Source organism: Bidens hawaiensis, unplaced genomic scaffold (assembly GCF_021521415.1).
Source record: "Bidens hawaiensis isolate Kalapana, Puna unplaced genomic scaffold, B.hawaiensis_p1.1 tig00046009_1, whole genome shotgun sequence".
Classification (NCBI taxonomy): Eukaryota; Viridiplantae; Streptophyta; class Magnoliopsida; order Asterales; family Asteraceae; genus Bidens; species Bidens hawaiensis.
In genome coordinates this window covers 84,844-102,100 of record NW_027505958.1, presented here as the reverse complement: position 1 = coordinate 102,100, position 17,257 = coordinate 84,844, and positions in this window count along the sequence as shown.

The following is a 17,257-nucleotide window of genomic DNA, read 5'->3' as shown; positions in this document are numbered from 1 at the left end:
AACACCATATTTTGCATAAAGTTCTTTTCAATATTACAAACCATGTTTTCACTTTCACATTAACTTTTGGTTGATTCGGTGGTTAGTTTGAGCGAGTGTTTCCTGGAATTTATCTTGGCCTTTGGTTTTGTTCAAAAATGGTTAAAAGCTAATGGCTTTTATTTGCTATAGGAATTAAAAGTTGGACAAAGTTTTCAAGATTTTTGGACAAGAAAATGGCCAAGTAATTCCATCCCCACACTTGAATCTCACATTGCCCTCAATTCGATAAGATTAATAAAAATTACAATGAGGCATGAAGGGTAAGTAAAAAGCAAGTAACTTCCCTACAGGACGAGGTGAAATTTTGACTAGTGTCCCTTGTTTTTTAGCGTGCCCATATGACTGCGGCTGCAAATATAGGTTAGCATAATAATTATCATGTAGCTGCGACTCTTAATTCTATAATTATTAACTATAAACTAAAGAATATAGGGAGACACTTATAATACTATGTAAATATCAAAGACAGGGAAGCACTACTCAGGTTGAGAATCCTACTTGTAACTCTCGAAAATCACTCGGTAATGACAACTGTGATGGTAACCATTATCAAATATACAAACAACTAGGAAAACACTAAGTGATGCTAGATCTCTTCCTAGTCTCAACTAAAAAGATGTAGGTAATCCTAAAGGCACATTTACACACCAATGGTTCTAGGTTTGGATCACCTCCTGGTCTTACCAACCTATGGGATGCTAAGTACTCTAAAAGCTTGGATCTCCTCCCGGTCTCACCTTCCTCAATACACCCTAAAGTATAAAGGAGTAATCTAGAAACAACTGAACTTGACTTAGGATAACAAAGAATATTAGACAACTTAGGGGAATCTCTGCCTGGTCTCCTCCTACCTAAAACCTAACACCAAAGACTATCTCATCTACCTATTACTTCCCGGTCTCAATGGTAGGTTTAACAAATAAATCCTCTAAGTTCTAAAACAATGTTTCTATGAAATACGTTAACATAAACCATAAACTAGCTACAAACACCAAATAAGTAACCTATTATGCACCGATACATGAAAGACATCCACAAAGATGCATAAGAAACAAATATTAAGTGCAAATCAAATCTAAATACTCAAATGCATCAAACTCAATGTTAATAAATCTTTACTAAAGCATCAACTATCAAAAATAACCGAATAAGAACCAAATAATCAACAAGTATTCATCAACAACCAAAGTAGTCATAAGCTTAGAAGTAGATAATAATTAAGAACAGAAAACAAGTCAATATCATGGGGCAAAACAGGTTCAACATGTCTTTAAAAAACAAAGTAAAGAAGATCGAATGAACTAACTGTTTACGATACTCGATTAACTTAAGTTCCTTGCTAATACTTGTACCAGTTGCTTCTCAATCCTTGAAAATCAACCTAGCAGCTCCAAAACATCTCTAAAAGTCGTTTGGGGATGAAAGATGCCGATTAGGGTTGTATAATGATGCTTAAACAGTTGAAATAAACCTAAAACTATCGATGCACGTCCCCCTCGCCGCGCGGGGACTTCTCTTTGTTCGCCGAGGGGTCAGAAAAAGACAAAATAGTCGGGTAGCCATCTTGAGCGTGCCGAGCAGCGTGTAGCACCCATACCAAACGTCCGCGCCGCGCATAGGGTTTAAAACCTGATTTTTTTTCTCTCTTTCTTTATTTACTTGTTTTGCTCGTATAATCTTCGTTTTAGCTCTGTTTTCTTCCCCGTTTTTTCTTACGTTTTCATATTTCATCCCTCTAGAATATCATCTTCTAATATCTCCATTTCCAATAAATTTATATTTTCTACTTTTATTCTTTCACCCTCATGAATTCTCCAATACGCTCGTTTCTTCATGATTTAGCCTCGTTTTCGCTCCTTCCATGCATGGGTACATGGATATATGGATATATGTAAGTACACGCTATTCTGACAAATAAACTTTATAATTTAACATGAATTAGTATTAAAACGAGTGCGAAAATATATGTGTTTTGAAACACATCAACATGTATTGAGAAAACTAGTTGTGCTTGAACTTCAATGGCTTCTTCTTTCATGTAGGTTGTCTTCTGACCTACGAATAGTTCCAGTTCGCAGGTGCTCGCTTCTTCGCCTTCTCCCGTGGTTTTAATTTTTGAGAGACTTTTATATAAGTTCCACAGGCAAGCTGCGGTGTTCTTCACCAATTTGAGCTCTGAGGTCTTGCAGCTCAAGAAGTTCATCACCAACATGACTCAAACTAAAGCCCAACAATCCCCACATCACACCAAACTATTGGCCTCTATAAGGAGTGAATTTCACTCCTACATCCATTAATTAGTCACTCAAAAGTCACTAGTCACACAAAGGTTTAGCATACCTAGGGGTGCAAATGAGCCGAGCTGCTTGCGAGCTACTCGAGATCGGCTCGTTAAAAAGCTCGATCAAGCCGAGCTTAAACGAGCCCGAGCCCAAGCTCGAGCCTAAAAATAATCTCGTTTAATAAACGAGCCCGAGCCTGAGCTTCACTTATCGAGATCGAGCCGGCTCGCGAGCCTAAACGAGCCTGCCATTTATATAATTATTTTAAATATATATTTAATAATTATTAAGTAATATATATAATGTTATGAAAAAATAAATATAACTATATAATATATATTATTTTATACATAAAATTATAATAAAAAAAATATAAAATTAAATATAATTATATAAAAAATAAATGATCAAATAGTAAACGAGTCGAGCTCGAGCTTCCAAATCCACTTACGAGCCGAGCTCGAGCTTGAGCTCGAGCTCTGTATAAGTTAAATGAGCCGAGCTCGAGCCTGGTCGAGCTCGAGCTCGGCTCGGCTCGTTTGCACCCCTAAGCATACCTGAGGGTATAACCACCTCTTCTTCAAAGTATGCTGACCTAAAAGCCTCTATCCACACTCAATTCCAAATCATTCAAACCAAGGTCAACACTGATACCACCATGCTAAGCAACTCATTAAATACTCTAGCAAATGAGTTGAGAAAATAGATGGCTAACCGAAGAAACTAGTTGGCTGAACTCACAGGCATTGCTCCTCCTGCAATTGAAACCACAAAGGGGGAGAATGTACTTGAGGCTTCACAAAAAGTTGAAATGAAGAAGCACGATGAGTGCGCAAATAAAGTTGCTGGACAACAGGCTAAAATAAAGGAAATGTTGAAAAAGGAAAGAGAAGCAAAAGAGAAGGATTTCGTCAGAGAATTAAGAGAAAATCCAGATGAAACAAGTTCATCAAAATCAAAAAGTCTAAAATTCATGTCTCAAAAAGGTGGAAAGGGAAAGAAAGAGACAAAAAGACCAGTTGTTTCTAAAACAACTTATGAATAAGAAGAAAGACCGGCGGTTCAATGTAACACCCGTTAACTCCGGTTTGAAGAACTAAAGCTTGTAGAGTATGTATAACTCTCGGGACTTAACCGACGTTTCTCGAAAGCCTCCACGTCATCCCGGTACTTTAAAGAACCTAACTTTTCCTTCCATTTTGCCTTACACTTGAATCTTGAGGGGCTAGAGTGTAACATCTTAAGTTATAACATGTTCTAACCCTAGCCTCCTTGTGAGGCTGCGATCGGCAGAAGAAACCAAGGAGGAGACCACCGATTTTCTTTTTTCCAGCCAACATTAGGGTGTAAAAATCTAATTCAAGGTTAGTCCCATGTCCCCTCTAGTCTTTTACACCTTAAACCATCCTTATACATCGCGTATTGGTCGTTAAGGTTGAGTTTCGATGATAACAGTTTGCTGACAGATTCGTATACGTTTATTGTAGGGTCTGTAACTCGATGAAAATATATTGTTTTTGATCGATTCTTGTTCCTATGATATTCTAATTTGAGTCTAGTTTCCAGAAAGGTATAATATGTAATTTTTGGACGAGATTTGAATGGTTTTTATGAATTTATAAAATCGAGTGTCAAAGCTGATGCAGAATGACGGATTCTAGTACGTCTTCCCGACATCATAACCTTTTTTCGACAAGTCCAAATTGGTTGGTTCCACCTCTGAAAGTTAGTGTTTTGAGTTAGGAACCAAACCCAATTGGAATCGTTTAATTTGGTTTGGTAATGAATTTTATAAAAATAAAACAATTTTGTTGCACGCAGAAATAGTTGCACATACCTTTCTGTATTGGAAGAATTTTTATGATTTTTGGGTCCAATAGAAAAATATAAAAATAATATTACAAACCTAAGACATTTATTAAAGTCTGGTAAAAATTTAATAATTTATTCAAAGGTTATCCTATATAATTAAATGCATCTTCGCATGCTAAAATCTGCACGTTTTACTCGTTATTAATCAACAAGTTCGCTTTAGGCTTAACCGGTGGTTTAGGTTAGTTGAAAGGTTTTAGGGGCCTTGGGCCAGGTGTTGGGCCTTGGGCCAAGTGGTTGGGCCTTGGGCCAGGTGTTGGGCCTTGGGCCAGGTATTGGGCCTTGGGCCAAGTGGTTAGGCCTTGGGCCAGGTGTTGGGCTTGGGCCAAGTTGTTGGGCCTTAGGCCAATGTGTTGGGCTTGTACGGCCCATTAGGCTAGAGTGTTCCTACAGTCTAGTTTAGTAACGCGTTATGTATAATTTACAGGCTCTTTCTTGTGATTGTGCCCTTAGGAACTTCCTAGGTCGTTGCAAGTATTCGATCGATCTCAGGTGAGTTCTTGATGCCCCGTTTAACTCTTTTTAAGTTTTGGGCTAGCATGCACACCTAAGTGTTTTTCTTACTTGATGAAATGTTATGAATGGTTTTACGTAGGCTTGCTAGTATCGGTAGGCCTTGGAATGTTATGGAATGTGTATGTATACATATATATATTTGTATATATTTAGAATGGCCATTACTTGGCGAATGTTGTAGTCGTCTCGACTACTGAATGTTGCGTATGCCTCCTTGTGTTTGCACGCGCCGAATGTTACGTGTTTGGGTTGTACGTTTGCTCGACCCTGAATGTTTGTAGTCGTCTCGACTACTGAATGTTGCGTATGCCTACCTTTTCTTTGCACGCACCGAATGTTACGTGTTTTGGTTGTACGTTTGCTCGACCCTGAATGTTTGTAGTCGTCTCGACTACTGAATGTTGCGTATGCCTACTTTGTGTTTGCATGCGCTGAATGTTACGTGGTTGGGTTGTACGTTTTCTCGGCCCTGAATGTTATTATTGAATGCTATATATATGTATAATGATATATATAGGGATGCACGTATAGAGATGCTCATACGTAAGGATGATTATTTATTGAATGTGGTGACCTAACCGATGTACTTTCGTTTACCGTTTTAAAACCGTTTGAATGATTATTAAAACTGTTGCTACTTATTTAAAACTTGAACTCACTCAGCTTAAGCTGACTTTGTGTGCATGTTAGTGTGAGTTTCAGGTTAGGAAGAGGATGCCTTATCGCTTGGACGTGCACCGAGCTACTTGGACGGTGAAGGGCATACTGGAATGAAGAATTACTTATAAACCTTTTATTTCAAAAGACTTTTCAAAGTTATAATTAATTTTGATTTTGGGAACTTATTCATCTATTTACGTTTTCCGCCAAATTATACTCTGTAATGCTATTTTAATGCAAAGAATTGTTTTTAAGTTTATTTAATTTCTCAAGTGTTTTGTATGATTACCAACTGTGGGGTTTCCCGGGGTTCGGGGCCTTACATTAAAACTACTGATGTACAACAATTAGTTGTTTCATCAAAAATTGATACAAGACCAGCAGCTTCCCAAACTGTTGATGACTCAAAAAGACCAACAGTTTTTTCTAACACTGTTGATGCATCAAAGGTACCACAAGAACCAACAGCTGTTTCAAAAGTTGTTGAAACTTTGAAGTCAAAGTCTGTTCAAAGGGCTTATGACCGTAGTTTTAGGAGAAGGAAACTCATTTTGCCATAGGGAGATGACTCACCATCATCACATATGCCAAGATATTCAACTAATTGTATTTGATGCCGCTTGGCTGCTTCGACGTGGTGCTCGGGATGGATTGGCTCGCGAATGTTGATGCGCAGATCATTTGTGGTCAGAAACTCATTCGTCTAAGGGCCCCGGATGGGACTCAAATTACAGTCTTCGGTGATCGGAATGTTGCGACACCACATATTATATCCATGCTTAAGGCGAGGAAGTTGATGCAGCAGGGGTGCGGGGCGTATCTGGCGTATGCTATGAATGTGAATACCGAGACGACTATTGTCGGTGATGTTCCTATTGTTCGGGATTTCCCGGATGTATTTCCAGATGATTTTTCAGATGTGCCACCGGATCGCGAGGTCGAGTTCCAAATATACCTTGTACCGGGCGCCAAACCCGTTGCCCGAGCTCCCTACCGCCTAGCGCTGAACGAAATGAAGGAGCTTATGGCTCAGTTGGAAGACTTGCTCGATAAGGGCTTTATTCGACCGAGCATCTCACCTTGGGGTGCCCCGGTCCTGTTCGTTAAAAAGAAGGACGGTAGCATGCGGATGTGCATTGACTATCGTGAATTAAACAAGCTCACTGTCAAAAATCGGTACCCTCTCCCAAGGATCGACGATTTATTTGATCAGCTCCAAGGAGCTAGTTGGTTCTCGAAGATCGACCTTAGGTCCGGGTATCATCAGCTGAAGATTCGGGAGGAAGATATTCCTAAGACTGCCTTCCGCACTCGTTATGGACATTACGAATTTTTGGTGATGTCTTTCGGTTTGACCAACGCACCGACTGCGTTCATAGATCTTATGAACCGGGTGTGTAGACCGATGCTCGATCGTTCGGTTATTGTGTTCATCGATGACATTCTTGTGTACTCTAGAAGTGAAACCGATCACGCCGGTCATCTCAAGGAAGTGTTGGAGGCTCTGCGGAAACACAAATTGTATGCAAAATTTTCTAAGTGTTCCTTCTGGTTACGTGAGGTTCAATTTTTGGGCCATGTCATTAACCCGGGTGGTATTCTGGTTGACCCTGCAAAGGTGGAAGCCGTGAATGAATGGGAGTCTCCTAAGTCTCCGACCGAAATCCGTAGTTTTTTGGGTTTGGCGGGGTATTACCGCCGCTTTATTCCTGATTTTTCGAAAATTGCCTCTTCGCTAACCAAGCTAACTAAGAATAGTGTTAAGTTCGTTTGGGGTACGGAGCAGGAGGATGCTTTTCTCGAGTTGAAGAACATATTGACTCATGCCCCGATCTTAGCTTTACCTGATGGCACCGACGATTTGGTGGTGTATTCTGATGCCTCTTATCAGGGGCTTGGGTGTGTTTTGATGCAGCGAGGTCGAGTCATCGCTTATGCCTCACGACAGTTGAAGCCTCACGAGGCGAATTATCCTACCCACGATTTAGAACTGGCAGCGGTTGTATTTGCACTTAAGTTGTGGAGACACTATTTGTACGGTGTTCCATGCGTTATTTATACCGACCATAAGAGCTTAAAGTATTTCTTCGAGCAAAAGGAACTGAATATGCGGCAGCGTAGATGGTTGGAGTTGATTAAGGACTACGACCTGGAGATCATGTACCATCCGGGTAAGGCTAACGTGGTGGCCGACGCGTTAAGCCGGAAGGAGAGACCAAAACCTATTCGTGTGAAATCCTACCAGCTTATTCTCAAACCCGACATTTTGAAACAATTAGCCAACGTACAGAATGAAGTGTTGCAGGTGGAATGGATTATGTCAGAGCGTATTTGGGGTCAGGAAAAGTTGTTGGAAGACATAGGTGATGGGGTGAAATATAAGGATGGTCGTTTATGGGTACCGAGGTATGGAGGATTCAGAGATAAAATTTTGGATGAGGCACACAAGTCGCGCTATTCTATTCACCCGGGCGCGACCAAGATGTACCAAGACTTGAAGAAAAATTATTGGTGGCCTGCAATGAAATTTGAGGTGGCTCAGTACGTGAGTAAGTGTTTGACGTGTCTACAGGTTAAGGCCGAGCATCAGAAGCCATTTGGGAAACTTCAGCCGTTGGAAATACCTGAGTGGAAATGGGAACATCTTACCATGGATTTCGTGACTAAACTGCCTCGTACTCCTAGGGGCAATTATGACACCATTTGGGTAATTGTGGATAGACTGACCAAGAGCGCTCATTTCTTGCCGATTCGAGAGACTTTTAACTCAGAGCAGCTGGCCGATGTGTTTATTCGTGAGATCGTCTCTGTGACATCTGACCCGATCCGACCCGACCCAGGTACCCGTTTCTCCGATCCGATCTCTTTCTTTTATGATTTAATATTTTTACTTATATTTTACTTTTAATAATAATATATATATTTTCCTTCCCGCCTCTCTCTCTTTCTTTCCGCCGTCCCGTCCCTCTCATTCTCTCTTTCCGCCTTCTTTTCCCTCTTGTCGCCGTCCCGCCCTTACGCCTTGTTTCCCTCTTTTTCTTCTAACTCTTTGCTTGTCCTTTGTTCCTTCCCGCCTAAGGTTGTCTGCGCAGCTCCACGCACCAGACTCCTTACAAGGAAGCCTGCGTGAAGACCACCTGTTACTGCGATACGCGAGACGAACTGTCCCCGCAGCGCGCTAAGGATTTTAGTTCTTCCCGCGGTGCGCTATGGATACCGTTCTTCCCGCGACGCGCTAAGGAATATAGTTCTTCTCGCGACGCGCTTAGAATTGAAGTTCTTCCCGCGGCGCGCCTAGAAATGTAGTTCTTTCCGCGACGCGTTAAGGTTAGTTCTGTCTGCCTTCGCGCTCGCGCTCTCTTGACCTTCTGTGTCTGCCTTCGCGCCTTAGCCTTCTCGCGCTGAACCCTTTGAGTTTTCTTCTGTTTAATCTAGCCGTTGCTTTTGAGTTGTCTTATCTTTTGAGCTGTTGACCTAATCTGCTTTATGTCTGAAAAGTTACTTTCGGCGCAGCATGCGCACCAACCCCATTGGTTGACAGATAAAGTGACTGACATTATCTTTTGAGATCTGCTTTTGCCATGCTTGACCAGTACCTTTTTCTGAACCGCCCATGCCTTTTTACTGTTCCCTGACAACTTTATCTTGCCTCTGCAGCTGCCATATCTTTCCATATCTTTTGCTTTTGGAATCTTTTGCTTTTTGAGATCTTTTCCCCTTTTTCTGGATTTATGTCTCCTAGGGTTTCTCTATAAATAATAGTATTATTTTTCCTAACACTACACACACAAACACTTAATCTCTCCTGTTTTCCTTGCTCTCTGCCGCCTCCCTCTCTGCCTCCGCCTTCCTCCCTGTTCTATCCTGCTTTTCCGGTAATATATATATTATATATAATAATTTAATTATGCTAACTTATATCAAGACTTAAAACAGATCGTTAAAACAATAATCTTTAATTATAGGTTAACTTGTGCTTGTTTAAAGTTGGTTCTTGCTTTATCTTACACCGCATCGTTTATCAAGTGAGTAATCTCGTACCTAATCCCTTTTTGTTTTTAATGTTTTGGGATGTTCATGTGTTCATACAAACTTAGAGTCTTAAACTTGTTTATGAGCTTTAGTCGCGCAGTATCCCATGTGTTGAGGACGTTTACTTGGCTGTTTATTTGTATGTGTGTATCATTAACCGCTTTGTTCGGCCTATTCCGCAGTTTTCATGGATCCATTAGATGAACACGGGAGACCTATCGTTTACGGTTTTCTTTGTTTACACTTGCACAGATGTTTTCTCGTTTTTGTGCTCAATTGGGAGCACGGATTGAACTATGAGCTATGATCTATCTAGGCTTGATCACAATCTGATTGCACCCTTGTTAAACACCAGACATACACGTGTTGCGCGCAGATTTATTGTTATCTATGTATTGTATTAAACTTGATTTCTCACCAACACGCAAGTGTTTGACGTTTATTTTAACACATGTTCAGGTTTGCAGTAGCTGTTTTGGAGCTTGTGGACACATAGGACGTTTTTACTTTTGGACCTAGATTAAAATGTATCAAGACAAGTTATTGCTGTTCGAATATTATGATTTATAATATATTGATTTATGATGTTTTATGTTATCTTGTGTTTACCCTGCGCGTGCGCGAATGAATGTATTTATTAAATATTGACACCCAATAGTGTCACGAGTAATGAAACAATATGTGGCGCCCCGATGTATAATCCGCCTTTGGTCGGGGTGTTACAGATTGGTATCAGAGCTCGTTGACTTTAGGATAGGTGGTTAGACGTAACGGCCTAGAATACCTAAGAGTCCCTTCTCGCGCATGAGAGAAATCTCATGTTTGCGCGCTTATTGTTAATTACTCGTTATTTATGAGTATGCTCGCGCTTGCGCAGTATATGATTTTATGATTTATTCCGCGATATTTCGATTTTTGATTGAATTTCGATTTTTATTGATTTTTCTTACATATTCGTTTGTTGGATTTGAAAGTCCGAAAAGTCATGGTGATGCATGAATAGCTGATTTTCAATTTCCATTTACGATTATGTTCTGAGGTTGGAGACTTGAAAAGTCATGGTGATACATGAATTGTCAACCTCCAATACTCATTTTCTTGTATGTTTTATATTGAAGATTGAAAAGTCATGGTGATACATGAATCGTCAATCTCCAATACTCGTTTGCTCGTATATTTTAAATTGGGAATTCGGAAAGTCATGGTGATACATGAATTGTCGATTCTTAATTCGAATTTGTTACCTTTATTAAGTCTGCATTTAGGGTCATTTATTTTACTTTAACTTTTGACAGTAACTGACTCCGTGAAACCAAGCTTTATAAGATTAAAACTTTGCGCTAAAACCAAGATATTAACTAAAATTAAAATTTTTATAGAATGCCTCCGCTATCTCGCCGATTTCAGAGAAGAGAAGCCTCGCGCATGCGTAGACAGCAACGTTCCCAGGAAATGGCCGCCGCAATAGCCCAAGCCTTGAGCCAAAACAATACCTCCAGTTATAACATTAAGTCCTTTAACGCGGGTAACCCTCCAAAGTTCACAGGTCTTGAAGGAGCCACCGTGATGCTCCAGTGGCTAGAGAAAATAGAAAACACTTTCCTCCACACCCAATGCCCCTCAGACAGACGAACCCTATATGCTTCCAGTGTCCTGGAATCCAGAGTGCTTACATGGTGGAATGGAGTAGCTCATGCGCGTGGCGCAGAGGCTGCTTCTAGCATGACATGGGAGGAATTCAAGGAAATTCTTACGCGAGAATTCTGCCCTCCCAACGAAGTTAAGCGCCTGGAGGAAGAATTCTGGAACTTGAAGCAATACAGCGGAGAAGCGCGCGAGTACGCGACGCGCTTCCATGAACTAAGTTTGCTTGTCCCTCACCTTGTTACCCCTTCCCGCCGAGCCATAGAGAAATTCCTTGGGGGTCTCCCCATGGAAATTCAAGATTCTGTATGGGCCAGAAACCCAGTAACCCTCTCTGACGCCATCGAGTTGGCCGCTGTGCTCAGCGACAACCATGTCAGAGCAGGAACCCTGTTCCTGCGGGGAACAGAAAAGACCAAACTCACCAAGGCTGTCACTGAACCAACAGAAACCAAACCTGAACCCTCGAACCGTAACAACCTCAAGCGCAGGCGCAAGGCCTATGCGCTTACCAACCCGCCCATTGTCCAGCAACCCATCTACCAACCCCCAGTTTATGCGCCTAACCCTCTGTCAGCCTACCCAACACCTCCTATAGTCCACAACTATGCCTTAACCAATCCAGCACTCCCTGCCCCGCCTCCTAAGAAACCTTACACAGGAAACCAACCCCTTTGCCCAACCTGTAGACTTCACCACCCAACTCAGACCCCGTGTCGACAATGTAACCGATGTGGCCGCATTGGTCACTCAACCGAATACTGTAGAGTCCCTCCCGCCAATCCAATTGCGCCAACACCACCAGTCTACCCGCAGAACCCACAACCAACCTACCAAAATCCACGACCCAGGTCGTGCTATAACTGCGGTGATCCCAGTCATTTCCGGAACGCGTGCCCAAGGCTACAAGTTCAGATACACAAGCGAATCCGGTGAACCAGATTTCGAACCAAGTGACACGCGGACGAGCTTTTAACATAACCGCGCACCAAGCGCAGGCGAATAATGACGTAGTTAATGGTACATTTTTGCTTAACGGATTTTATGCTTCTGTACTTTTTGATACTGGCGCCGATCGAAGTTTTATCTCTCGCGCCTTCGAGCAGAAGCTTGCGCGACCGCGCGATAACTTAAAAGAAGATTTTTCAGTTGAATTGGCTAACGGTGAAACTGTTTTAATTAACTCGGTGATTAAAGATTGCACGCTTAACCTTAACGAAAACGATTTTCTGATCGACCTCATCCCCATGCCTCTTGGAAGCTTTGATGTTATCATTGGTATGGACTGGCTTACGCATAATCGCGCCGAAGTTATTTGCGCCAAGAAGTTGATTCGCATTACTCGAGAAAATGGTGATCTTCACATCTACGGCGAAAAACCCTCCAGTGGTCTTAAACTTATGTCTTGCGCCGAAGCCCAAAGACTCATGCGGAAGAAGTGTGTTGCATTTCTAGCCCATGTGGTTAAACCTGCTGAAGAGATGAAGCTTCGCGATATCCCTGTTGTGCGTGATTTTCCTGAAGTTTTTCCTGATGATCTTCCTGGTATCCCTCCCGCTCGTGAAGTCGAGTTCCGTATTGATCTTGTCCCTGGTGCTTCCCCCGTGGCTAAATCTCCTTATCGTCTTGCACCCGCTGAGATGCAAGAATTGGCCAGCCAACTTCAAGAGTTGACTGCTAAAGGATTCATCCGCCCTAGCTCTTCGCCCTGGGGTGCTCCGGTGTTGTTCGTTAAAAAGAAAGATGGTTCGTTTCGCATGTGTATCGATTACCGCGAGTTGAACAAACTCACCATTAAGAACCGGTATCCCTTACCGCGTATTGACGACCTCTTTGATCAACTCCAAGGTGCCTCTTGTTTCTCCAAGATCGATCTCCGCTCTGGCTATCACCAGTTGCGCATCCGCGATGAAGATGTTCCGAAGACTGCTTTTCGAACTCGTTATGGCCATTTTGAATTCTTGGTCATGTCCTTCGGTCTAACCAACGCACCCGCCGTTTTCATGGATCTAATGAATCGGGTGTGTAGGCCTTTCTTGGACCGTTTCGTGATTGTGTTTATCGATGATGTTCTGGTGTATTCTAAGACCAAGGCCGAGCATGAGCAACATCTCCGGTTGGTGTTGCAAAAGCTTCGAACCGAGCAACTCTATGCTAAGCTTTCCAAGTGTGAATTCTGGTCTGATGAAGTACAGTTTCTTGGTCATGTTGTCAACAAGATGGGTATTCATGTCGACCCATCCAAGATTGAAGCAATCAAGAACTGGATCACGCCATCCTCTCCTTCCGAGATCCGTTCCTTTCTGGGCTTAGCTGGTTACTACCGGCGATTTATTTCGAACTTCTCGAAGATCGCTTTGCCTTTAACAGCTCTAACGCACAAAGGAAAACCGTATATTTGGGGCTCGAAGCAAGAAGAAGCCTTTCTAACGCTCAAGCGTTTGTTGTGTGAAGCTCCTGTTCTTGCGTTACCTGAGGGTAATGATGATTTTGTCGTGTACTGCGATGCCTCCAACCAAGGTCTCGGTTGTGTTCTTATGCAACGAGGCAAGGTTATCGCTTACGCATCAAGGCAACTTAAGGTTCATGAAAAGAATTATACAACTCACGATCTCGAACTTGGTGCAGTTGTATTTGCCTTAAAGATCTGGAGACACTACCTTTATGGTACTAAGTGTATCCTTTACACTGACCATAAAAGCCTTCAGCATATCTTTGATCAGAAGGAACTTAACATGAGGCAACGCCGATGGAACGAACTCATCAGCGATTACGATTGTGAGATCCGGTATCATCCTGGTAAGGCTAATGTGGTAGCCGATGCGCTCAGCCGAAAACCCTGCCAGCTTAACTGTATCTTGCCGCGCACCCAGCTTCACTTCGCGCCGATCCAAAGCAACCTTGAATCGCGCATTCGTGACGCGCAGCGCGCATCCATCAGTAATGGTAACCTTCGCGCCGAGTTAGCGTGTGGCGCGGAAGCGCATTTTGTGCCTAATCTGAGTGGAATTCTCTGCTATCTCAATCGCATCTGGATTCCCTGTGATGAGAATCTTCGCGCTGATATCCTGAGTGAAGCGCACAAATCTCGGTATTCCGTTCATCCTGGCGCTGATAAGATGTACAAGGATTTGCGCATTACTTATTGGTGGCCCGGTATGAAAAAGGATATTGCTGTGTTCGTAGCTAAATGTCTGACTTGTTCTAAAGTGAAAGCTGAACACCAACGCCCATCTGGTTTGCTCGAACAACCAGAAATTCCTACGTGGAAATGGGAATGTGTAGCGATGGACTTTATTACCAAGTTACCTTTGACAGCAAGCAAACATGATAGCATTTGGGTAATAGTGGATCGATTGACTAAGTCTGCTCACTTTCTGCCCATTCGTGAAAACTACCGTGTTGAGCAGCTCGCGCAGCTTTATGTCAAGGAAATTGTCTGCCGCCATGGTACTCCTTTGAGCATCATATCCGATCGCGATGGCCGTTTTATATCTCGCTTTTGGAAATCTCTCCAATCTGCACTAGGAACTCGCTTGGACATGAGTACGGCATATCATCCTCAGACTGACGGTCAGTCTGAGCGAACTATTCAAACTCTTGAGGATATGCTCCGATCTTGTGTTCTTGATTTTGGAGGTAATTGGGATTCACACCTGCCTTTGATTGAGTTCTCTTATAATAACAGCTATCATTCCAGTATCGATATGGCCCCATTTGAAGCACTTTACGGTCGTAAGTGCCGCTCCCCGATTTGTTGGAGCGAAGTGGGAGAAGCTCAAATCACAGGACCCGAACTTGTTCAAGAGACAACCGATAAAATCGCCAAGATCCGTGATCATCTGCTGACTGCCAGAAGCCGACAGAAGAGTTACGCAGATCGTAGGCGAAAGCCTCTCGAATTTCAAGTTGGTGATCTTGTTCTCCTCAAAGTGTCGCCCTGGAAGGGTGTTGTCCGCTTTGGGAAGAAAGGTAAGCTTGCTCCTCGTTATGTTGGTCCATTCAAGATTCTCGCGCGTGTGGGAAAAGTTGCCTACAGACTTGACCTGCCGCCCGCGCTCAGTAATGTGCATCCAACGTTCCATGTATCCAATCTCAAGAAGTGTTTAGCTGACGAGAACCTTCACATTCCACTTGATGAAGTTCAAGTTGATGAATCTATGCATTTCGTTGAGAAGCCTGTTGAGATTATGGATCGCGAGGTTAAGCAAACCAAGCGCAGTCGTATCCCTATCGTGAAAGTTCGCTGGGAGTCCAAGCGCGGAGCCGAGTTTACATGGGAAAGGGAAGATCAAATGAAGATCAAGTACCCGCACCTGTTCTCTGCGCAACCTACTTCGAGATAAATTTCGGGACGAAATTTCTTAAAGTAGGGGAGACTGTGACATCTGACCCGATCCGACCCGACCCAGGTACCCGTTTCTCCGATCCGATCTCTTTCTTTTATGATTTAATATTTTTACTTATATTTTACTTTTAATAATAATATATATATTTTCCTTCCCGCCTCTCTCTCTTTCTTTCCGCCGTCCCGTCCCTCTCCTTCTCTCTTTCCGCCTTCTTTTCCCTCTTGTCGCCGTCCCGCCCTTACGCCTTGTTTCCCTCCTTTTCTTCTAACTCTTTGCTTGTCCTTTGTTCCTTCCCGCCTAAGGTTGTCTGCGCAGCTCCACGCACCAGACTCCTTACAAGGAAGCCTGCGTGAAGACCACCTGTTACTGCGATACGCGAGACGAACTGTCCCCGCAGCGCGCTAAGGATTTTAGTTCTTCCCGCGGCGCGCTATGGATACCGTTCTTCCCGCGACGCGCTAAGGAATATAGTTCTTCTCGCGACGCGCTTAGAATTGAAGTTCTTCCCGCGGCGCGCCTAGAAATGTAGTTCTTTCCGCGACGCGTTAAGGTTAGTTCTGTCTGCCTTCGCGCTCGCGCTCTCTTGACCTTCTGTGTCTGCCTTCGCGCCTTAGCCTTCTCGCGCTGAACCCTTTGAGTTTTCTTCTGTTTAATCTAGCCGTTGCTTTTGAGTTGTCTTATCTTTTGAGCTGTTGACCTAATCTGCTTTATGTCTGAAAAGTTACTTTCGGCGCAGCATGCGCACCAACCCCATTGGTTGACAGATAAAGTGACTGACATTATCTTTTGAGATCTGCTTTTGCCATGCTTGACCAGTACCTTTTTCTGAACCGCCCATGCCTTTTTACTGTTCCCTGACAGCTTTATCTTGCCTCTGCAGCTGCCATATCTTTCCATATCTTTTGCTTTTGGAATCTTTTGCTTTTTGAGATCTTTTCCCCTTTTTCTGGATTTATGTCTCCTAGGGTTTCTCTATAAATAATAGTATTATTTTTCCTAACACTACACACACAAACACTTAATCTCTCCTGTTTTCCTTGCTCTCTGCCGCCTCCCTCTCTGCCTCCGTCTTCCTCCCTGTTCTGTCCTGCTTTTCCGGTAATATATATATTATATATAATAATTTAATTATGCTAACTTATATCAAGACTTAAAACAGATCGTTAAAACAATAATCTTTAATTATAGGTTAACTTGTGCTTGTTTAAAGTTGGTTCTTGCTTTATCTTACACCGCATCGTTTATCAAGTGAGTAATCTCGTACCTAATCCCTTTTTGTTTTTAATGTTTTGGGATGTTCATGTGTTCATACAAACTTAGAGTCTTAAACTTGTTTATGAGCTTTAGTCGCGCAGTATCCCATGTGTTGAGGACGTTTACTTGGCTGTTTATTTGTATGTGTGTATCATTAACCGCTTTGTTCGGCCTATTCCGCAGTTTTCATGGATCCATTAGATGAACACGGGAGACCTATCGTTTACGGTTTTCTTTGTTTACACTTGCACAGATGTTTTCTCGTTTTTGTGCTCAATTGGGAGCACGGATTGAACTATGAGCTATGATCTATCTAGGCTTGATCACAATCTGATTGCACCCTTGTTAAACACCAGACATACACGTGTTGCGCGCAGATTTATTGTTATCTATGTATGGTATTAAACTTGATTTCTCACCAACACGCAAGTGTTTGACGTTTATTTTAACACATGTTCAGGTTTGCAGTAGCTGTTTTGGAGCTTGTGGACACATAGGACGTTTTTACTTTTGGACCTAGATTAAAATGTATCAAGACAAGTTATTGCTGTTCGAATATTATGATTTATAATATATTGATTTATGATGTTTTATGTTATCTTGTGT